Source organism: Otolemur garnettii, unplaced genomic scaffold, assembly GCF_000181295.1.
Source record: "Otolemur garnettii isolate 467f Iridium unplaced genomic scaffold, OtoGar3 scaffold00131, whole genome shotgun sequence".
In the NCBI taxonomy this organism is placed as follows: domain Eukaryota; kingdom Metazoa; phylum Chordata; class Mammalia; order Primates; family Galagidae; genus Otolemur; species Otolemur garnettii.
The window spans coordinates 1,336,821-1,360,828 of NW_003852526.1; the positions used below are offsets into that span (position 1 = coordinate 1,336,821).

The window sequence follows — 24,008 nt, forward strand, 5'->3', positions numbered from 1 at the left end:
GTGGAGGATGGGGAGAAACTGGTCAATGGGTACAAAGCTCCAGTTCCATAGAAGGAATAAGTCCCGGCATCTTATCGCACAGCGGGCTGACTGTGGTTAGCAATACTGTATCACATATTTCACATAGCTAGAAGGGAGAACTTTGAGAGTTCTCATCTCAAAGAAATACTAACTCTATGAGATGATGGACACTCTAAATACCCTGTTTTGCTTTTTACTCAATAGGACCGTGCATCAAAACACCACACTATACCCCATAAATACCTATTGTCCCTATGTGTCAATTAAACAAAAAATAAACAAATAATCTGGTTATGTTAATATAAAGCTGTTTCCTGAAATATAAAGAAGAATATATGTTATCTCCCTAAATTTAAAATGTGTTAAAAATTAAAATCCATGTATCTCAGATTAATAAATAAATAAAAATACATAAATAAAGTGGAAGTATTAGCTAAAAGGGCAAAATGAAAAGGAATGGTGCTTTCAGTGCAAGAATGGATTTCAGAATTTTGAAGGGATTGCACTTTTAAAGTGCAATCTTTCTATTAAAGTGCAATCAGTTCTATTAAAAGGGAGTTAAATTTCTGTTTGTAGTTTTTATGAAAAATGTAGTATATTTTTACCAAGTGCTTTGCTTTTGTTATCAAACAATGCTGATGTTGACAGAGGAATAAGGCTCAGTCTTCCTTGGGGCATTGTTAGCAATAAACATGCAAATAGAATGAAAGCCTTTATTTTCTTTTTCTTTTTCTAATGTTCTAAGGATTTGGCCAAAGAATATGAGGAGGAAGACATTAAATGTCTGATAATTCCAACTATGCTGTTTTTCACACAGATCATTAGATTTCTGCAACTGGACGTGTTTTACACGAACTCATGAATGCTTACTTGACGTACAGATAACATCCTCACCAACAAAAGAGTTGGGATTGTAGATTATGGAGATGTTTTTTCCTTTAGAAGAGTAAATTTAAACTTCTGAAGCCGAGTTATAATTATTTCAGTAAAGTCCTAAGATCATGTTTGTTTCAATTTAGAGGCCTGCCTGTCTGATCAATTTAAACCAATTTTCATATACAGACCTTTACCACACTTCCATCTTTTATAAAACCCTTATGATGAAATGTTATAAGCTGAAAGAAAATGATCTATAAAACATCATAGAGTATAAGATTATTGGCCATTTAAAGACTGATCCGGAATTTTTTTAAGCTAAAATTTTTGAAGCTAAAAAAATTTCAATTCCTTCAAGTTAAAAGAAAAATCCCACTTGAATTTTTTAGTCTCCATTAAGCAAAAGAAAGAAAGGAAGGAAGGCAGGAAGGAAGGAGGGAGGGAGGGAGGGAAGGAAGGAAGGAAGGAAGGAAGGAAGGAAGGAAGGAAGGAAGGAAACAAACCACTCTAGTACTCTTCTGAATCTCTTTTTAGCCAACAGCTCTGTCACGTTTTGCCTTTACATGTGATACAGCCTTTTAGTCAATTCCAGCTCAGAGTGATGAGTAACCCTGGCTCCATCCAACTGTCCACAGGACATCTGTGGAAGCAGAGGTATTAAAGGACCTCTCTCCTGGAGAGCGCTCCCTCAGGCAGAGCTTACATTTCGGTAAGAAAGTCACTGACACAGGAATCCAATCAGGACTCAGCCTTAGGACTGGAGCTGCCAGGGTTTACACGCTGACAAGGCAATGTTTCTTATCTCTGGGGTTTCATGCCCCTCCCCCATGAAGCTCTGCTGCTCCAGGCTGGCAGGGAACTTGGCTCCGGACGACGGGTGACAGACCCCCTTTGATGGCACAGGGAGCCGGCTCTGGCTATTCATTGAGCTACACAGCTGTGGCCACTGGATCTTACCCGGATGTCAACAATGGGGGCAGTGCCTCACCGAGGCCAAAAGGAAGACAGTTTGAGTACAAATGGACTGCTTTAGAATCTGAATTTATCTTCCCCCATATGCTGAGAGATTTAAGAGCCATTTTTTCATTTTACTAAAATTTATAACTATAAAGTGACCATCTTTGTGGGTTCACGCACACAAAATAATAACTATGTTTACATACAGCAAAAAATATATTTGCAGAATTGTATATGAATACTTTGATGGACCTTTAGCACTAATGTTTCTACAACTGTATGTTCTCTCTTATTAAACCCTAGGCTGTGCATGAAATACTTTCTGGATGATTCATCTGCAGTCTAGTGCAGTCTCTGCCTAACTGCAGGTTGTGTGGGATGACAAGTCATTGATTTGGTGGATTTTTTTCACCTTTCTGTTAACAAAAAGTTTGCATTTTTAATGAGCAAGCTGTTCAAGTCTTGAAGGAATACAGGCACATTCTCCAGGCATCTTTAGAATGACATGAAAGAGAATCTATAGCAGGTAGCTCTTTCTGGCTATGCATAACTGAAAACGCACATAAAGAGTTAACTCAACTGTAGAAATGAATATGCTAATCAGCGCATAATTTATCTCTGAAGAAACATATTTATTGTGTTCGCTATTTGATTAGATGGCTTCAATGTTCAATTAATCAGTTACCTTTCAATATCATTCCTGAGCGCTGCTTAATTAATCTGTTGCACTACAACCCTATTCATTCTCCCAATCCCTCTCCCTATTTCAAATGACAAAACCCAGGAACTGTGCCACATAAAGACTTTATGTCAATGTCAAGTGAAGGTTGATAAGTGGCTGGCTTCTTTTTCTTTATTAGGTTAATCAAACCAATCAGCCTTATAGGATTTACATTTGTCAGAAAATTTTAATGGCTCGAAACTAATGAGAAATAGAGGAGAAAAAACTCCAAAAGAATGGTGGCACGGTTTATACACCTCAACAACAATGTGCTACTTTCAGGAAGCAGACTTTCTCCTCTCCATCCAAATGATAAATTTAAAAGGTACTGCTAATTAAACTCAAACTAGTCTGTTACACTGCACTGCCACATTCTTTTTTAAGTAGTGAGACATGATAGGCCCCTGTGTCTTTGAACCAAAAAGTAAGCTTCGTGTTTATCACCTTGTGGGCACTGTGTATGTCTTCGCTAAATGCTGCTATCACTTCCATAATATTTCCATGAGCATTTCCCAGTTTGCAGGTGCTCTGTACATCACATAGAGTTGGTTCTCCAAGAAACGATTGAGAAACACAACTAGTTAAGCCACAGGTCCACAGGTTCTTTGTCTTATCTCTTTCCTGGGCTTGGAATCTTTCTCATCCACTTCCTTTTCCTTTCTTTTTTCTTACTTTTATTGGCCAAGACATGCTATTATTCTTTAGCATGACTCCCCGTTGCTTTCCAGAAGCATTTGGGTAGAAGTTGCAGCCCTTATCTCCTAACATCTCCGTTTCCTTCTTAATGTCCTCAGCCGACTTTCCTATCCCAGAACCACCCTACATAGACACACTTAGCATTTCTATAGGAATTTAAAATAGTTTGAATCAATCATTTATTATCACACGTAACTTCTAAAATAAAATGCCCATGAAAGCATAAGGTGGTGTTTCTGTAATTGTATGAGTGCCATAGATCTCTTTGAGAAAACTAATAGTAACACTGATGATATGTGTCATATACTTGAGTACTCTTAATTTGCCAGGAGTTTTAAATTTGATGTAGTTCTTATTTTATTTAATCTTATCTTCAAATCATCCCTGTGTGCTATTTTTTTATTCATTCCATACAATAAGAAAACTGAGGCACTGGGAAATTAAATAACTTACTCAAGAGGATGTACCCCCCCCCAAAAGGAGATAATATTATATTTTGTTTATAATTTTCAAAAACATAATTTAGAAAACTCTAGAAATTTTTGTACTTTTCATTTGTTTTTATTTATTTATTTTTGGAACAAGGTCTCACTATGTTACCTAGGCTGATCTTGAACTCCTGGCCTCAAGCTGACCTCTCTTCTTGGCCTGTAAAAGTGATAGCATGAGCCACCACACCTAACCTCCAACAGATTCCTGACTAGTGTTTTGCTTTTGTGATCAACTAATACTATTTATTATCAAATAATATTGTATCTGTAACTCCCAGCTAATTTTTCTATTTTTAGTAGAAAATAGTAGCCTTGCTATTACTCAGGCTGGATTCAAACTCCTGAATTCAAGCAGTCTTCCCTTTCTGAGCTCAAGTGACCCGCCTGCCTGGTCCTCCAATGATTACAGGTGCTAGGATTATAGGTGTGAACCACTACACCTGGCCATATTTCTTCTTAATTTGAATAAAGTCCAGGGATAGACTTTTGGCTCTATTATATTAAAATAACCTGTTCCTAAGGCAAACGCATAAAAGTTTCTGCTTATTATTGGCCTTCGAGGAAAAAAATCTAGTTAGTCAGATTTTCCCTTAACCTAAAGGTTTGTAAGTTTATTCACAAAAATACACAAAATTAACCATTTAAAAATAATCTGAGTATTCACAAGTAATGTGTTTTCCTACATAGAACATATAAAGTTTAAACTTTTCTTAATGACTTGGGGTGTCCATCATGAATATTAATTGCAAACTGATGCTCTCAGGGGCTATTTCAGGGATTTAGAATTACTTGTCATTATTGGAAATAATTTCACTCTTTCTATGTCCCTCCTCATCCTCCATTAGAGTTATGTATTTATACTCTACCTTATGTTAAAGAACTTCATGTTCCTTAAAATATAAATCTTAAAAAATTAAAATATTATAATGTTAAGAAAATGAAGAAATTAAGACACAGATAAATTTAAGTAAAACCAGTAAGATGAGTCTGGCACTACATAGTACTACACAAGCATGTGTTATGAGGTGCTGTCTGTCTGCTGGAGGAAGGCACATACCCCTGGACGGCCCCCAAACAGGGAGATGTCTTATGTGCTGTCAACGTTTGTGTTGAACGGTGCAGAGGAATCAGAACTATTTCTGGTACTGAGCAAAACTCTCCAGGATCTCCACTAACTTTCTGTTCCATTGGAATGTCCTTTCACCACTCCTCACTTGGCTGACTCTTCCCTGAGAATGCTGGTTGGAAAGTCCTCATCACTCTTCCCTGAGTGACATTGTTAGGTCCTCCTCTGCTCTGCTGTCCTTGAGATGTTTCATTTCCCTTGCACTTACCACTTTGCATTATAATCATTTGCTTAGTTCTCTTTCTCCATAGTGGTTTTGGAAGCCCCTTAATGTTAATGGCTATGTGTTATTCATCTTTGTGTCTCTAAAACTTAGTATGGTATCGTATAAAAGTATAAACAATCAATAAATGTAACTTCAATGAATTAAAGGATATTGGAATAATGTGCTGAAAAACATCCTAAACAATATGTTCATTATGAAGGTAGAGAAATAGTTTTTTAGAGCTATTTTTATAGCCTTTCTTATTGTATACTCTATTCAGGGAGAAATAAACAACTTTTATAATTGAGCTAATACAGCGCAAGCCCATCCTATAATGAGGGACTCACTTACTACAGAGCTTTAGAAGGAAGGATGAATTGCAAATTATTATAAGACTTCAAAAAGTTGATCCTCCAACCAATGTTTAATGTATGTTAAACAGTAATGAGTTCAGTTGTCTGTCTGTCTGCTGGAGGAGGGCGCATACCTCTGGACCGCCAGTGTGCTTTAAGGAAACTTGAGGACAGTGATTATTAAGTGTGGAGCCATGTACTTCACCATCAGTGAACTGAATATACCATCAATTCTTTTAAGGAAGCCAGGCACATGCCTTTCCCTGGGTATAGGAATCATCCTACTCTGGCATGTAGAGAATGTTAAATGTCGTTAATCATATCAGAAATAAAGACCGTCCCAGTTGATTGTTTTCTTTTGGGTTTGTTGTTACCTCTTTCTTTGATCAAGCTATCAGCTATCCCTTCTTACTACTCTCTGAATACTCACTCACTCAAAAATTTAAGCTTCTAGTATAAGTTGGATAACTGGATAGTTAACCCTTATTTTTTAAATAAAATTTGTATACCTTATATAGGAACCTGGGAACATTCTGATGAGTTTATACTGATAGAGTAGTTAAGGTAGATACTAAACTTTCTTTTTTTTTTCCTGGAATCCTGATCTAAATGGAAGGTGCCAGAAGCTACTCAATTATCCAAACTACAAATCTGAAGAAGGTCATTAGTTTTGATCTCCCTTACTGCAGCAAGTCTACCCACTCCACAAGGCATGCCATTTTACTCCAAGGTTGCTCTGCTCCAGCTTTTTTAGCTCCTCTGTTTGGAGGCTCTTATCCTCTCACATAGAGGCTTGCAGGGGCACCCTGTCTGGTCTCTCAGCCATTCACCTCAACATCTCTAATCCAACCTTCACAATCACCTCTTGGAGACTTTTCCTACATACAAATCCTCTATAAATACCTAAAACCTTTGGGATAAAGGCTAGATTCCTTACTCAATTATTCACACGAATGATTCAGGCACCGTGGTGCTGGATGCTCAACAACACACAGGAAAGTTTCCCACGATCATATCTCTTCCCTGCTTTAGGTCCTAGGTTTTTTGAGTCAAATCCTGTGAGCCCACACATCATCCAGAACTATGAACTCTTCTAGCATGCAGAATATTCTCTCACACGTCCAAACCCTGCCGTACTGCGGTGCTTCAGGGTGAAATGCTCATCTTCCTCTCCTAGATAAATGTGCATCTCTGTGAGGACTTTCTTGTTACTCCCACCCATTCTTAAGCAGAGATAGAAACTTTCTTTTTGGTGGCATATAGCCATGTTTTTTGTACTTATGTGATAACCATGGTGTTGGTGAATGTTTGTCCATGAATTATTTTCTTAATAGGGATTCATCTTGTTCCCAAACCGCGAGTATTCAGTTAAATGTCTATGAAGAAATTACTGAATCATCCCCAGCCTGCTTTAGGTGGACAGCCACTTGATGGTGCCACTATGGTCTAAGCCTTATTGTTTGTCATGTGTATTTATAAAATCTCCTTCCACTTTCCTTTCTAGTCACCATTTTTTGCTATGTAGAGTGCAGCCCATGTTTTTGGACCAAACATTTAGAATCAGAAAAAAAAATCTTTCATTTTGATTTTTCTAATTTGAGTTATTATTTGCTTATATTTACATACTTGTTTTTTTGTATTATAAAGGAATTTTAGCATTTATTTTTTAACACAGAGTTACACTTTTAACTAAAAGCATAAAGAGAAGAATTTAAAACATCTGTATTGATACAGAATTGGTACTACCCCTCCCTGTTTAGTGCACAGTCTAATTTTTCCCTCAAAACTTTGGGAGAAAAAGTGCGCATTCTACATGGCAAAATGTGGTAGACGGTAAGCCCCTGAAGGTTCGGGAGTTATCGCCTGAATGGTATCTGTTAATGACTGTGCACGAAGTCGTAAGTATTTACTCCATTGAACTAAAGTGTCAAAGCATTCTCAAAAATTTCCCTTTAGTTTCTTTGAACTTTCAAAATGATGACTTCATTGCCGTGTGATCATTAAAAGGGCATGAAGAAGGAAGTGGAGAACTTTCTAGGGAAATCATTGCTGTTCCGAGTTCCGGCTCCACTCTGGTTTCTTGCCGGTTCTGATTGACTTGTTGTTAGATTGGCCAGAGAAGGGACAGCAAACAGTGGAAGAGAAAGTTTTGCCACACCGTAGGAGCTCTACGGGCGGAAAACATAAATTGTACTTTTTAATGGCAGAAAAGGACAGAAAAAAATTTGTTAGAAACATTAATTCAAGAAGCATCTTGGGTGACAGGAAGCAAAATCAGAATCGGGTGGGGGGAAGGAAGCCGTCAAAGCCAGGCAGTTTTGACAGCGTGTGGCGGGTGCTCTCTCTGGTCTGACTAATTGAGAATTGATTGAGCATGCAGAAAGGTTATGTTTTATTAAGGGAAACCTTTTTTCCCTTTCGTCGTTATGAAATCCGCTGTTCTGCAGATGTTATTCCCTTCCCATATTAAACCCTCATTAATTTATAATTCACCACATTGCTTTAAAAGTGCTGCCCAGATTTCCTGTTTCTCTCACATGCAGCGCTGGTAATAGAGAAAGTCAAGTAGGATACAGGTTGAAATGCTGCTTGTCTTGAGGGCTGGGTGCCAGACTTGCTGGTGCCAAAACGTTTCACCAGTTGTCTCTTAGATCACTGTAAATGTTTCAAAGTGCGATTTTGCAGTGAAAGTGAATTTCGGCTCTAAAACAACTCTTTCACTATTGACTGTAAATTGTCTCTGTTTTTTGAAATCTGGCCTCAAAGCAAAATGGTCTCCTGGTAGGACTGCTCATTTTGAAGGAGTGTCCTAGAGGAACACACTTTCGTCAAATGCAGATTCTGAGGGCAGAGGCAATAGAAACTGAGAGAAGGAAATGAATACACCCTGCCCCCATCCCAGTTCTACTTTGCCAGTAAATTTGTCAGACCTTGGAAATAGTCGGATACAGAGATGCAGAAAGAGAAGTCAAATGGCTTTTCAATTTTTAATTGCCCAATACATCATTAGTGAAGATAGAATTCAAGGAGGGATAGTTTCAGCATTCCGTTTCATTGAATTCCACTTATTTATCTACAGGAAACAGGAGGATAAATGACAATTCAGATAGCTAATTTAAAATCCAAACATCTTAAATATAAATTTAAGCTGCCTAAGAGATATAGAGATGGAGACCTCAAATCTTTTTAGAAACTACAAGTAAATTTGGGGAGAAAGAGAGAGAGTGTCGAGGTGGAGGAATTAGCATAGAGTATCATGCAGGGGTTAGAATCTCACATGTTTCATAGATTCCAGACAAAGAACATAAATAAATAAAGCACGCTGGGGGAGTTGATAGGAGTATGTGCTTAGAGCCCTGGCTACATGGACAGTAGCTATTCAGCTCTGCTTGATTACTGCCAAATAAGAATGCAGGCCCCAAGTGAACGAATTCCGTGTTTTTCCAAAAGAAACTAGAAAATTCTGTTTGTATTCATTCACTCTCACTTGAGTATCTACAACTAACTAAATCTTGAAATTTTGTCAAACAAAACACACAGATGGGACAAATTCAGCCCCCAGCTACAATGTGAGCTCTCTCAGTTAGAGTCTGATTGGAGGAAGAAAAGAGAGACATAACATGTTCAGTATTGTTCAGAATTATAGGAGTAGTATTAGTCATTATATAGTTAAAGGTCTGATTAAATAAAACTAAGTATCAGTGAATAAGCTTGGTAAGTGTTCTGGAAGATTAGAGATCAGAGTTGATCGAGGATTAACAAGAATTATACAAAGAAGTGGGGCTTTACCTGGAACTTGAAGGACAGGCGGCTGTTGGTGGCAGTAAACAGGGAGAAATAGAGATGCACAGTAGGGAATCAGTGAAGAGCTTACTCTAAGTGGAACAGAGGAAGAACTAGGCCATTTTTTCTAACTCCAAGTCCATTGTTTTCTCTTCCATGTAATATCACCTCCTATTTGACATAGGATAACTAGGGATGGAGATAAATTTCCTTAACCAAGAAAATAAGCATTGAACACCTACTAGGTGCCAACCACTAGTGCAGTCTCTGGGGAACAGTGTGTGTTAATGGTGCAAACCAGCTCGCCCATGCATACAGACACAGGTCAAATCCAACTCCGTTACAAATTGATTACATAAGCAGTCACACATGATAACATTTTAATTTTTCTAGAAGGAAGTGCAATTACTTGAGAATTTTTATAATCCTGGGAAAATAGAGTAAACCCCCCCCCAATTTCATATATGGACATTTTATACCAAGGGTAAATACTTATGTCAAATATTTCTAGAAGCAAATGAATATAAAGTAGCCTGTTTATCAAAAGCCTATTTTAAAAAATTAGAAGTGAGTAACCAAACTAAAATAGCATTTACTCAGTTAGTGAATACATTTCAGTCAACAGCTGTTGAATGAATCCTTATTATCTGGACCAATATTAAAATCAGTAGAAATGATATCCCTACACTGTGTTTCCATGGCTTTTGTGCCCTCTGACAAGGCAGCATGTGGATTTGCTGAAAGAGAGAATAGAAGAGAGAAAAAGAACAACTACTGAGGAGGGTGAGACTACCATGTCCTTCAAACAACCCGGGATTATGTATTACATATAACATTTCATTTTATGAAGAAATAATATGCGTGTGTAAATATAAAAAGTGTGGCCTCCCAGTTTCAGCAAACGCCTTTATACTCTTTTTCAAATACGATGGTCAGGTTTACCATTGAAGCGTACTATCTATCAAAGGACTCACATTTGACAGTATACAATAAAATATCTTTAAAAATAATTACACTGTTAACCAGGGAATATGAGTTACGTAGTACGAAGGGGGACAATCTTTTTCAAGTGTTCGTTGCCCACGGCAAAGTAAATCGCAGACCATAAAGTTCACAAAATGCCTATGTTGAGGTTTCAAACTCAATATTACTTTTACAACACCCTCAAACGGTTGAGAGACGTGCCAAAGCCTTGGTAAAGTCTAGGTGGCTGAACATAAAAGATGACCGCACACAGCTTGCACTGCATAGCGACATGCAGTTCAAAAACTACTACGGAGGTTGGCCTGGTAACCTTTTCATCCGTTTCTCACAGTCTTCCTATCCAGGCAGTTTTCCAAGACATACAGAATATTAGCTGAGCACTCTCTAAATTTAACTTGAGAGAGATCACATCCATATGTACACGGAAAAATAAAATGTCAGCATGACCGTCCTAAATCTGTATCTTGCATATTATTTTTAAAAGCTACTCCATAACTGACATACTACATAACAAATATAATGCAATTTAACCTCGTTTTCCTGCATACCGTTCACAAAACCATACTTCAATCAGGAAAAGGGACACAAATCAATATGCACTTAATAATTTTGATTTAAAAACGTATACCCCAAAGGAGCATCCCAGTATTGGAATTTCAGTAATATTTCACCTCCCTCAGTCCTATTTCTCCTGCATCAGCACAACACTATCTCAGGCGGCAGCCAGGAGGGCAGCGTTCTCTCTCGTGTTGGCTCGCTTGCATACGTTTTACTGCCTGCTCTGATGGAATTTTTATCTCCACAAAGTTATTTCCTAATTTGTCAATTTCAGTGTCCGGTAAACTTTAGTCTATATGCTAAGAAGTTAAAATTATAGCTACCTTTCAGTCGCATACATTTAGAAACAGAAATTCCATTCTGAACAACTCAACATACTTTCTTAAGGCATTTTGATGACAAGTAGAACTTTCTTGTTAAGTTTTTGATTTGAGATTTAAATACAAGAATTGGGAACTTGACGAGTTTTGAGAAAAACAGAATTATTCGGTGGGACCCACCTGCATCGCAGTGCTAGACTAATTCTCTTGACAGGTTGTTAGAAAATCTTGTGTTAACATGTGGTGACAACACAGAGGTCCTCGACATTTCTAACAGTGACTGTGTTATAAAGTTTAACTATGGGACACGGAGGCAATGGATTCAGAGATGTAATAAAGCTACTTGGAAATTTGGGAGACTTTGTTTTGTCACTATTTTCCCTGAAGTCCCTTGGTCTCTAGGAAGAATACAATTTCCCAGGGACTGCAAAGTATTTTACATGGGTGATTGACAATTTATAAAATGCACATCTTTTATAAGGGAGGTGTTTATTATGCAGAGATAATTTGTTTACTATAAGAAATAGTAAAATAAACTAACAACCACACCTATGGTCCATCTTACAAGGGTACATGTGAATCTTTCTAAATGCAGAATATAAATGTCTTAACACAATAACAAATAAATAAACTAACAAAAAATGCAACTTGTTTTGTCAAATTTAATGCCTGTGGAATATTTGCTGCTCCCAAAGAACCAATCTGTCAACCTCCGTGTCAGGGCTAAGGAGTGCACGGAACAATCATGACTTAGATTGTTGAATACATTTTTTCTTGTCTAACTATATTATTAATAGATAATAGTAGTCATATTCCTTTTTCTTCATCCAAACTTTTACTGAAAGCCTCAACTTCAAAAAATGTTTGACTCCATGAAATGGAATAGAATGGATCAATAATTGAAAATATTAATAGGTTAATAATCGTATAAAATTCTAGTCCTCAAGGAGAATTTAAAGTTCAGCTTTTAGTTATGGGGAAAATTGAAGATTTTAGAAAAAAATGTTTTCCATTTAACAAAGTTGTAGAGGTGACTTTTCGCCACAGCAGGGAAATCTCAATTCGCTAATAGATTATAAATGTCTTCAGGTAAGGAGCCTGGTTTCTCTGTTATATTTGCTTTTTTATAACTGTAAGTACACTAGGACAAAGTATAACTTTTTATTGCATTGGATGACCTTGGGCTAGAGTAATATATATTCTACTTTATAAGAAACTATATTTTATCATCCAAAAGAAAGAAAAATAATGTCTTGTTAAGAGTAATCCTTCCCATAAAATGTGACTGCATTCGCTGATTAATGGCATTTTTAATATAAAGATTCCGACTGTTTTTACAAAACTAGCCACAATAATGATATGGTGGAAATAGTTGCCAAGAGATGAAAGTATGAAAAAGCAGCTTGGAGAAAATACCACAATGCACTTTTACCTGAGGCCAGTAAAGCTGATGGTGCTCCTTTCCTGCTGGGAGCCTGGTGTGCAATGACTAAACCACAGCCTCCTGGGTAGTGTTTGCAACCTGTTGCTTTCACAGGTTGCTCTAGGGATCTTGGAAACAGTCCTTTCTGATATACGTTCATGGGCCAGGCTTTGTGCTATCCGCAATCTAGGCTCCAGGCAGGAATGTGTGGTGCCTTTGGAAAGTCACAGGGCATTGTGGCCAGGATTCACATTGGCCAAATCATCATGTCCGTCCACACTAAATGGCAGAATAAGGACATGTAATGGAGGCCCAACACAGGGCCAAGTTCAAGTTCCCTAGATGCCAGAAGACTCACATCTCAAAGAAATGGGGCTTTACCAAGTTTAATACAGATGAATTTGAAGACATAAGAGCTGAGAAGTGGCCCCTACCAGATGGCTGTGGAGTCAGATATGTCCCCAGTCATGACCTCCTAGACAAGTAGTGGGCCCTGTATGCATGAGGCTTCCACTGTGCTGCCCCCTCAATCCCACCTGTCAATAAATCCTACTTCCTATCCAAAAAATATAAATTTTTAGATATTATTTGCATAACAACCTTAATTGTAGTGTTTGACAAGTTTTGACAAATGTTTCCAACAGTGTAACCAACAACCCAGCCAATGGTTTAAACCTCTTCATAGAACCAACCAGGTCCCTTGGATCCCTTTCCAGGCAGCCTCTCCCATCCCTTATCCATAGGCCCCCAGTGTTTCAGTTCCTGTCATTATTGATTCCTTTTGTCTGGATTTTATATAAATAACATAACATGGCATTTACTGAGAAATTTTGATAATGAAATAAATACAGGGAAACAGTACCCCTAGTAGTTAGAAGAGGCAGGAATGGTATTTTCAACATTAAAGAGACTTTTTTATAATGTTCACGAGCTCAGGAAAAAGAATTTATAGAAATTAAAAAGCCAGAAGATTCAAAAGAGAGAATAGCAATGATGTGATTTTGAAAGATTAGAAACATATCTTCTCTGAGTTGAAGTTAATGAGATAAGTTTATGGAGCTGTCAGTCAATGCTATGAAGTTCCTATCTCCAGAAATTCTAAGCAGCTAGAGCAATGGTTCTCAACCTTCCTAATGCCGCGACCCTTTAATACAGTTCCTCATGTTGTGGTGACCCCCAACCATGGTCATATTCATGGGCAAGGGGGATTCAGCAGATGATCAGCAGTGTAATGATTATACAAATATGTGGAGAAAAAGAGCGCTTGGTAAGGATCAAAGGAATGGCAGGGACATGTGTACTAGGAATAAGGCGTTTACTTCAGGACTGACTAGCCTATTAACTGTTTTAGGCTGATGTTTGAAAGTAAAAATCTAGCTCATACCTCAGTTCTGTTCTCATTCCAGCTTAAAAACATGGTAATGTTTATCTGAACTCAACATGGTTGATAATTTTCAGCAAATTTAGGAAATTTTTCACTTTAGCTTCTATGCCTGCTACTACTGTAGATAAGCATTAAAATGTATCTGTTAATGAAATCTCTCAAAAATATGATTTTTTGTAGTTTGTTAATCCTTTACAAAACAACTACATCTCAGATTAAACATGACCAGTAATCTAGACCGCTGCATATTACCTTAGGTAAATAGGTTCTGACTTCAAACACCAGGAAAAATACAAGAAAAGGAGCTTCTAAGAGTTGCTTAGAAGCTCAGCTCTGCAGTGGTTTCACTAATGATCAAAGTGATGCCAGCTTCTAAAATGCCAATTAGTCCATAAAGCATTGATTTGTTTTCATCTTTTATTGAAAGCAGTCCTTATACACAGGCCCTAATATCTATTCTTAAAAATTTATTTCCCCATTTACTTTTTGGCCCTTAATTTCTATCCCAAAGAACATGAGTACAGTTGCCTTATCCTTGTTCTCTGACTCTGTCTTCTTAACTGCTCAACAATTTTGGGGAGCTCCTACTCCTGCAGGTCCAGATTCCCCTAATTTTCAGTGCTCTTTCCATCTAATAAGTGCTTTTCTGGCCATCTTGAATGTATTCCAGGAAAGCGTGAATGAATGGGCCAGGGCTACTATGCTCTTAAGTGCAAATAGCAGCCATTTGAGCAATCAGGGGCAAGAGATCAGGCAAAAGCGTTTCTTAAGATTGTGCCGTCTTCAAGTTTTCATTTAATGGCTACTCATTTATTAAGGCTGCTTATGTCCTGAAAATTCTACTCTTAGTACAAGAGATGTTTAAGTGCTTTCATATCCATTTGTTCTTTGGGGATTTTTAAAAAATATCTCTTTTCTTTCTGGCTCCATTACTTATCAATATCACCCTTTTTTATGTGCTAAATTGTAGCTCAAAGGTTAACTTGTTCATCCAACTTAATCAAGAGGTGACTGTACTCTGGTATCCCTGAGATATGCAGAATGAAAAGGTTATAAACCCTGAATGTTTAGAACATTGTTTCAGCACATATTAATTAGTGACAAACGACCTAAATTGATTCTGTCTAGAGTTAGGTCAAATGAGCAAGCAGATATTTGACGTTTTGCCTGAGATGCTAGAAGCCTGGCTGTTGGAATTTTCCACTAGAAGACATGGTGTCTAGTCTGAACAGCTTGAACAAGTTAGACTTTTTATTATATCAGTCCTGCATAGGACAAGTAAGTTCTGCAATAGTGGTTTACATTAAGCAAGGATGTCAGAAATTGATTTATAGACCAAAATGGTACTTAACCAATTTGTAGATGGAATAGAAAGAGCATGGGGTTTTTAACTTCAAAGAATGGAATTTAATTCTCAGCCTTACCATTTAATAGCTGGGTAACTTTGGAGACAGAATTTCATCTCTCTAAATTTAATTTTCCCATTTGTTAAATAAATATAATACTTATTCAGGACTGGTGAGAATTACATAAGTTATACAGTAGAACCACTGTAAGTTGACCACCCAGGGTCAACACAGGGAGGTGGTCAATATAAGGAACTAGACCTACTATGCTGCATGTGGTGCATACCTAGTCTGTGAAAAGTAAGTCAACTAAAGGGGGTGGTCAATGTAGGGAGGTGATCGACTATTGAGACTCTACTGTATAGTAGAAAAAGTGCACCCTCTCTGGAATATAATACATGCTGAGTAAATATTAGGTTTTTTTTATTTTACTCCTCATAAGAACAGAAATGTTAATCTAGTAAAAGTTTGGTGTACTTTTAGGTAGATTTCTACAGAATGTTTCATAAACATGGAATTACATAAAGGAGATATTTTCAGTAGTGCAAGCTTAATGGATTAATATTCTTTAACCTAGAAATATTTCCATATAGATAACTAGTATGAACATGAGACTCAAATCATCTCTCTCATAGAGAGTATGAGAGACACAGAGGACAAATTTGATTAAAAGCTCATCTTTTTCAATATTATTGACAATTAACATTATTAATGTTAATTAATTATTGACAATTTCTCATAATCATATTTAACAATGGCATTCTTTTTTTTTTTGAGACAGAGCCTCAAGCTGTCCCCCTGGGTAGAGTGCCATGGCATTACAGCTCACAGCAACCTCCAACTCCTGGGCTCAAGCGAGTCTCCTGCCTCCACCTCCCAAGTAGCTGGGACCACAGGCACCTACCACAACGCGCGGCTATTTTTTGGTTGCAGCCGTCATTGTTGTTTGGCGGGTCCGAGCTGGGGATTCGAACCCACCACCTTAGGTGTACATGGCTGGCACCTTAGCTGGTTGAGCTATAGGCGCCGAGCCAACAATGGCATTCTTAATTAATTTGCCTCTTAATTTGGGGGGAATGTGTATTTGTTTAGGAAAATGCTTTAGAATCTTCAGTGAGGTTTGGAAATACCTTAAAATTATGAGAAGAGATTAGGATAAGTTTTCTGCAGTTTCATGTTTGTTCTTATTAACTTTAATTGCGGGTGATTTTTAAAACCGGGATTCTGAAGTGAAGAAACTTATCTAGTATCTACAGTATACAAGGTTAAAATTACACTAATGGTTGAAATGAGGTATCTCATTTTGCAAAATAGCACTGTGGTTCATGTTAACACTGTACATGGTGACTAACATTGCCTTAGATCACTTGTAAAACTTCTTTCCTCATTTTTCATTTTTCGTGTCAGTTTTCTTGAGGTCTGGAAGGGAGGTTCAAATTGAAAGACTCCTTCCATGTGGTTGCCTGTTGCCCCATGAAAACTAGTGATACTTGATACCAACTCTCAAGAAGTTTAAATAAGATGTGAAATGCAGGCTACAGAGCAGTAATTACATAGGGTGCATGAACTTCATCAGTGAGCTATGTATACAGTGTATATTTGGGGTTGAGGAGAAGGAGAGTGTCTGAACGTGTACCTGCAGGTTAGTCTAGAAATAATAAGACACCTTTTTTAAGGCTGCACAGTATTCCATGGTGTACATATACCACAATTTATTAATTCATTCCTGGGTTGATGGGCACTTGGGCTTCTTCCATGACTTAGCAATTATGAGTTGGGCTTCAATAAACATTCTGGAGCAAATATCTTTGTTATAAAGTGATTTTTGGTATTCCAAATACATACCTAGTAGAGGCATTGAAGGATCAAATGTCAGGTCTATTTTTAGATCCCTAAGTGATCTCCTAACATCTTTCCAAAAGGAATGTATTAGTTTGCATTCCCACCAACAGTGCAGAAGTGTTCCCTTTTCTCCACATCCATGCCAACATGTATGGTTTTGGGATTTTGTGATGTGGGCTAATCTTACTGGGATTAGATGATATCTCAAAGTGGCTTTGATTTGCATTTCTCTGATAATTAAGGACGATGAGCATTTTTTCATGTGTCTGTAGGCCGTGTGCCTGTCTTCTTCAAAAATGTTTCTCTTCAAGTCCCTTGACCACCCTGAGATGGGGTCACTTGTTCTTTTTGCTAGTATGTTTGAGTTCTCTGTGAGTTCTAGTTATTAAACCTTTGTCAAAGACATTACCTGCAAATATCTTCTCCCATTCTGAGGGCATACTCAGCCCAACTATGAAACCAATTTATAGCTTTGATGAAAGCTATAATCCAACTATAGCCCAACAAGAAGGGGAAAGAGGAGAGGGAGAGGAGGGGTGGAGGGAGGATGGATGGAGGGAGGGGAATTGATGGGACCACACCTATGGTGCATTTTACAAGGGTACATGTTAAATTAACTAAGTATAGAATATAACTGTCTTAACACAATAAAAAAATAGAAATAATAAGACAATCTTTCACCAAACTCTTGGCTTTCTTATTCTTTTCTCTGGCAACACTCCAAACCAGAATAAATAATTATAAATACAGGGTATATAAGATCATCTTGTGACTTGCCATTTAATAAAGAGAAGTTGATAAGAATTTCGGTTGATCAGTCATTGGTTTATTGGTTGTTTAGACAGTAATGTTAAGCTCCAATCACATGGCTTGACTGTCCACACCCTTCACAAGTGTCCACACCCTTCACGAGTATCCACACCCTTCACTTTTTTTTGCATCTATACTGCATCTATAATCTATAATCTTGACTAGATCCAGTCATTAATGTTAATTTGTCATAATGGAATATGCATTATTTTTGCAGCCTGCCACCATTGCAGGCAAATAAAATCATATATGTGATGAAGAAGATTGTGATTTTTTGTGTCTGGCTGGTGGGCAGCACATGTGAAGGGTTGCCAGTGTAATTTACTTTGCCTTGTCCATTCTCCTTCTAAAGAAGAATTCTTTACCATCAGGGCGGAAAAGGGCCATTTGCAATAACCGCAAGTGCATAAAGATAATGTTCAGCTCAGTTTTGTACTGTTTTCATACTTAAAATGTGAAGCTGGCATGTTTAAATGTATTCATATTTATTTAAGCAAATGCTTAAATGTTATGTCCACAACAACCTTCTGTCTTAGACACTGTATTTTTAAGTGTTAGAATTATATATTTTTTGGTTTCCTTTTATTTCTTTCATGTCATCTTCCATTTGCCTATTGATCTTGAGTGTGAATGTTTACATCTTTGAGCATGGCTATAACAGCTGTTTTAACATCCTTGCCTGCTAATTTAAGCATCTAAGTCTCAAAAGACCCAGTTTCTTTTGATTTGTGTTTACATGTTAGTAGCATCTTTCTGTTTTTTGAGTATGTGTAGTCATTTTGGATTGTATGCTGGACATTTGAATTATTGTAGAGAATTTGAATTCTATTATATTCTACAAAAGAGTGTTGTGTGTTTTTTGTTATTGTTGTTTATTTGAGGCAATTAAATCAATATGCTGTCTCCAAAGGTTCGGACAACAGCTGAACTTTCCGTTCAGATCTTTTAGCCTTAGTCAGTTTGCTTACGCATCTCCACTGCCAGGCTCAGGATTCTGCTACGTCGTAGGCAGAGTTTGTACATAGCGTTTGTCGCACTTCTCCACTCAGCTCTCTCTTTTCCAATGTGTCTTCCCTTCCTTTACAAGTGCTATCATCATCTTAAATGGGGGTGGGGGGTGTTTGTTTTGTTTTTTAACCTAAATTCTGTTTTTAAGCCAGTAACACTGTGGACCTTACTATTATTTGTAAAACTTGAAGACACTGGAGATAGGTCAACAATAAAAAGAACATAGAGAGTAATCAACAGTAAAAATTTAGAAAAAGAGGGTAGCATTGAGAAAGTTTGGGTGAGTTTCTTCGTTTTACAGGATTTTACCTGAGTGCCAAATAAATGAATAAACAAATAAAGTACGTGTATAAAATATGTGCTACATATACATATTCACTCCAAAATCATTGTTTATATTTTTTATGTGTAGGAAACTTGGTCTGTCTGGAATTCTGAAAGCAAAGCTCCACTTCAAACTTTTAAATTGCCATGATATCCTTCTAGTATGTGTAGTTTTAATATCCTTCGAATGTGTTTCATGTAACCCCCATCTAAGACCCAATTCTAATCCTAGAAGAGTTCATTTCTTATAGTTCCAGCTGACAGTGTCATCTCCCGCTCATATTAAAACTTAATTCTCTGGTTTACTTAGCCTGTCTGAGCATCAGTTTTTGTATTTATAGAGACACAAATTATAATTATTATCTCACAGGGACATAATGGATGTTAGTAATACCTTACATATGTGTGTACGTATGTGCATATGTGTATAGATGTGTACACATACATACAGTAATATACACATACACACATATAAGGCATACACATACATACACATGGTAAATATTCAGGGAATGATATTTTAATTTCTGTTCACAATTTGTACTTAAATGGAAAGTCATGAGTTTTCACTTGTTATCTAGTGTCTCAAGAGACTGAAATCAGGTACTAAGATCAGAATGAGAAGAAGCTTTTGCAATTAATTGGCAGTGCAAAAGAACACATGTAGTGAACAGTTCTTTTGTACCACAATAAATAATGAATACATTTTTTGTCACAAAATGGGTTAATAAATAGGATAAGCAACTATGTTGAGGGAAGTTAGGAAATAAGTGTGTAAGGGTTAAATAATAATTAAAATAATTTAGCTCATGACAATGTAAAATAGTCTGTACTTATAAAGTTGGTTTAAAGTTATTAGAAATAGGATTAACTATAGTTCTCAGTCCTTCACAATTTTTCCTAAATTCATATTTGAAAGAAGAAAAGTGAGAGAAAAAGCAAGTGATAAACAGATGATAAATTCAGAGGATTTTTTCAGAAAAGAACCTTCTATGGCATTTCTTAAGGATTAAATATAATCATTCCTAATTCCTAAACCATCCTATAAATGTATAATAAGAATTGCTGTTTACTCATGAAGATTCTTGATTCATACAATCTAACTCATTGAATATATTCATTCTCCCCTGTAGACTGTACTTAAAAAGCTAAAGGACTAAATCATTTCAAAAGATTTTAAAGAAGGATTGAAATTTTAAAAAGTTTTTCTCCCTAATTTACTTTAAATTCATGAGAAAATATAATTAATCAGAACATCCATTTTCAGAGCATTGCATATTTATTAGGGTATAGTTTTATAAACCTCCAAGCTACTTTATAAAAGGTTATATTTACTTCTATGTTAATTTCTTGTCCTTACACTCAGTTTCCCCTGCCAAAAGAGGAGGAGACTAAGAAAAGGAGAAAGAAAAAAATTGGAGAGCCATTGATTATTATATATGTAGGGCAATTTATTCATTTATCTTTTTTTTTTCTTTTTTGCAGTGTTTTGCCAGGGCTTGATTTGAACCCCCCACCTCTGGTATATGGGGCCAGCACCCTACTCCTTTAACACACAGGCACCGCCCTGTTTATCTTTTTTTAATTCAAATATTTCTTGGGCAATTTTATTAGTGTGGAACAAATCAAACTTGATAGTGTGGGGAATATGATTCTTTGTTGTTTAATTAACTAATTGGGTCTTTTTAGAAGCCAGAATTTAAATCAAATTTGGTCAAACTGCTGAGAAAAGAAAAAAACATAGGAAAAAGAAATTTAGTGAAAGAACAACATCATTTTCTAGAAAGTTCTTGGCTGTAAAAAACCTATTCATTATTCTACAGAAAGATAAGCAAATGGAAAAAGAGTCTAAATGAAAATAGTCAAATTTAGCAAGGCAAATTTGATGGTATGGAGCGTTTCTACATAGACTATATATTTACTTTTAGACTACTTATTTTCTAGGGTGAAATCTATCATGGTAAGATAGATCACAAAATTGGTGCTGGAGTTGGTCAGCTGAAAGTCAAGGTACCATCCTTCTATTTGGTAAGAAAGGAATTTTGTGATTCAATATTTTAGTAATACTGAATTAGTCAAGAAAAACAGCTTTTTTTTCCTGTATTTTTTCAAGTTTATTTTAAATTGACATAAAATTACAGGTATTTATTGTATACAACACAGTGTTCTGAAGTATATGTACATTGTGGAATGGTTAAATCTAGCTAATTAACAATGCATCACCTTACATCGTTATCATTTTTCTGGTAAGAACACTTAACATCCATTCTCTTACATTTTTCAGTACAATATATCACCATTAACTATAGCCCCTAGGCTGTACAAATAAACAGCCTGCCCTTATTCCTCTTATCTTGCTGTAAATATCTATCCTTTAACCAACATCCTGGCTTTCCCCCATAAGCACTTCAGCCTCTGGCAACTACCATTCTATTCTTTACTTCTGCAAGATCAACTTTTTTAGATTCCAAATGTGAGTGAGGTCAGGCCATATGTGTCGTGCTCTGTCTGGTTTGTTTCACACAATGTCCTCCAGGTTCATCTATGTTGTTGCAAATGGCAGAATTTCCTTTTTTCTTGAGGCTAAACAGACCATCACCCTCATGCAGTCTTAGCTTTATTTTCAGGCAGAGCTACTGCATTTCATTCTCTCATGCATTAATTTCTTTAGCTTACTTTTTCTGGCTGGGAAAGGCAATATACATAGGAATCACTATCACTTGAGCAAGAATTTGTTTCCCAAATTGTTTTCCTTTATGGAAGAAGGCAGACTAGACGAGCTTTGAATTCTAAAGTTTAAATTGCTCAGAGCCTGACTTGTCATCATACACCCTCTTGGAATTAATAAGAAGACAAGTTACCTTGATAATCCTAGAGGAGCTTTATCATTTGCACAGTGGCGTAGGACACCAGCTAGCACACTGTTAGTCACCAGATCCTTTCAGTCCTATGTAACTCGCTTCCTTTTATTTTGTCTAGAACGAAGAACAACAGCATGACAATATACCTGTTTTATGATTCTAACTATTGAGGAGTAAATAGGATTGCAAATATTAAAGATCATTTTCAGGATCTTTTTAGGGGGCAAGAAATATCCCTGTTGTACAGATTGAGATGACTGGAAACTCAAAATGCTGAGTAATTTACCAAATGTGATATTTCCAGCAGTGAGAACTGGAATGCAGGTTCTCAAGGATAGTGCCATTTTAGTGCCACTAATTACCTTCCGATCTGCCCCACATTCCTCAAGTTCCTCATCTGTAAAATGGAGAAAAATAATATTAAACGCATGATGTAATTAGGGTTGATTAAGTGGATTAATGTATAAAAATGATTGGTAAAGTAAAAGGTACCATGTAAATACAGTATGCAGTGGGCCCATAGTATGTTTTTAATAACTTTTCCTTTCAATAACAAATCTATTTATAAGGTAGAATCAGAAATAGAGTTCAGATCTGTTTAACCAATTAAGAGTTTCAATCTTGGCTCAGATATCCCATTTCTAACCACAACAACTCCTGTCTCACTTTCTTTAATTAACTTACTCCAAAAAGTCTTGACGTAACAAGAAAGTAACTTTTTTAAAACATCCATCAGCCTTCTCCTCTCTTCTTACTTCTGCCTCTCCCACCCCATATCAGTCTTTTCTTGCAGATAGATTCTTATGAACTATCAGTTTCTTGTCCATTTTACCTCCATTTTTCTTACTTAGCAAACCTCAAACCTCTATAAATCTTACTGGCCCCAAATTGGTAAGCAGAGCTGTAGAAAAGTTACAACTATTATCGACTGGCCTTGTACAACACACGAGACCGCAGATCTCACACGAACACTCCCTCCTGCTCAAGGATCTTGCAATCTGGCCCCAGTAAATTTCCATCCTACACACTTACATCTTCTTCACCGAGCACATTATGACTAAGGAGCATGAGTGTAGGATTCTCGTTCAGAGGGTTTCATGGCACATTCCGTCTCCCGAATCATTCTTGCCCACTGAAGTCCTAGAAAGCTACTTAGGATAATTAAGCCACCAAACAATGGGAGCTGCTGATAATAAGGAGGAGCCAGTTTTTCTTTAAAAAGTTAAGGTGGCTGTCTTCGAGTGTCTGTCCCATCTAATTATGCAAAAGGTCATTGCAAAGGTCGAGCCAGGCTTTTAAGGGTCCATGACTACTTAGGGTTCCCTTAATCGTTCTGAGTATGTACCTGTGGTTCCATCCATACCTGCGGGTGTATCAGTACCACAGGTAGTGGTTAGGTCTTATATCATTTGCTTTCGCTGTCAGTAATTGGGAAAGTATCCTTTGAGGTTTTAGCAATTACCCGAAGCATATGCTGTTTTCCCAACAACATCAAATAGATTATGTAGACTTTGTTACAAGAATTTTGATGCTCTTCTGTTACTTGCCCTCCCATCATTTTAAATTAAAGATGTAATCAGGCGCTGAATAGAACCGCTGGCGTGCACTCTGCATGCCAACTCCTCTGTGCCATGCAGGAAGCAACTTTATATGTTTATGTATGTGGTCTAGTTGGTTCCATAAAGGAATTCTTAGAACAGACTGAAGGATTATATGGACATTTTTATAAGACTGTATTTTTTCTGGTTATAAAAGAGGATGTTCAGTCTCATTAAATTGTTCCTAGGCAGGAGCTTAATACCTAAGAGATTGATGACAACCTATGTAACTGCTTTCATTTTTGGTCTACTTTTCTAAAAAGCTCTGCTTTCAGTGGCAAATGAAAATATTCAGACTTGGCTCGGCGCCTATAGCTCAAC

At 36.9% G+C, this 24,008-nt stretch overlaps 1 protein-coding gene and 1 non-coding gene across 2 annotated transcripts in view; both read left to right on the plus strand.

The window, feature by feature from the left end:
* The window catches only part of ALCAM (activated leukocyte cell adhesion molecule), a 156,713-nt gene that overhangs the window by 79,963 nt on the left and 52,742 nt on the right, over nt 1-24,008 (plus strand). The window lies entirely within an intron of this gene.
* On the plus strand, nt 12,524-12,655 carry LOC111727930. The gene has a single exon (XR_002775355.1). It is a non-coding gene; the product is annotated as a small nucleolar RNA SNORA70 (small nucleolar RNA).